The sequence below is a fragment of the Bison bison genome, unplaced genomic scaffold (genome assembly GCF_000754665.1).
Source record: "Bison bison bison isolate TAMUID 2011002044 unplaced genomic scaffold, Bison_UMD1.0 scf7180017864524, whole genome shotgun sequence".
Taxonomy (NCBI): Eukaryota; Metazoa; Chordata; class Mammalia; order Artiodactyla; family Bovidae; genus Bison; species Bison bison.
Genome location: NW_011495075.1, coordinates 111,989 through 113,059, shown reverse-complemented (window position 1 = coordinate 113,059; position 1,071 = coordinate 111,989). Strand labels below are relative to the sequence as shown.

The following is a 1,071-nucleotide window of genomic DNA, read 5'->3' as shown; positions in this document are numbered from 1 at the left end:
ATGACAGACAGTAGGCTTCTTAAGTATCAGTCATTGTTGTTAGAAGGACCAGTAACTAAGCTTAAAGTTTGTGGAAATTTAAATCCTGCCACTTTCCTTCCTGAGAAGGAAAATGAAGCACCTGATCACGATTGTTCTCAATTCCTAACCTTAAACTATGCAGCTCGGGAGGATCTAAAGGATATCCCATTAGACAATCCTGACATGGAAATATTTACAGATGGCAGTTCTTTTGTTCAGGATGGAAAGCGTAAAGCAGGTTACGCCGTGGTGACTGCTGAACAGGTTTTAGAAGCAAAATCTCTCCCCCAGGAAACTAGTGCTCAGTTAGCGGAGCTTGTGGCCCTGCCCCGAGCTCTAGAGTTAAGCAAAGGGCAGCGGGTAAATATCTATACAGATTCTAAGTATGCTTATTTGACTTTACATGCTCATGCTGCAATATGGAAAGAGAGACACTTTAAAACAGCAACAGGAGAACCTATTAAGCATTTCAGAGAGATCGAGAGACTTTTAACTGCTATATATTGTCCTAAAGAAGTAGCTGTTATGCACTGCAAGAGGCACAGCAGGGATGGGAGTAAAATAGCCGAAGGTAATCATCTGGCTGACTGTCAAGCCAGAAAAGCGGCACTTTACGAAACCCCTTCACTACAGACGCCTTTGATCTGGACAGGTCCTGTGGAACAGGAAAGACCACAATATACTGAGGAAGAATTAGAAAGATATGAGAAACGAGGAGCAAAGATTACTGATAAAGGATGGTTACAGTCCGAGGATGGACGATTAATAATTCCTGAAAATGCTCAGTGGAAAATTCTTAAGGGTTTACATCAGAGTTTTCATTTGGGTGCTGAGAGTAGTTACCAAATGGTTTCTCGTTTGTTTGAAGGTAAAAATGTAATGAAAACTTTAAAGAATATTATCAAAAGGTGTGAGATTTGTCAAAAAAATAACCCAAAGACTGAAAAGCTAGCAAAATCTGGATTACAACGAAGTGGGAAGTATCCTGGAGAGGATTGGGAAATTGATTTTACTCATATGCCAAAAGCTAATGGATATTCTTGCTTACAA

At 40.1% G+C, this 1,071-nt stretch overlaps 1 protein-coding gene across 1 annotated transcript in view; it reads left to right on the top strand.

Annotated features, from left to right (window-relative positions):
• The window catches only part of TNNT2 (troponin T type 2 (cardiac)), an 11,361-nt gene that overhangs the window by 1,950 nt on the left and 8,340 nt on the right, over positions 1–1,071 (top strand). The window lies entirely within an intron of this gene.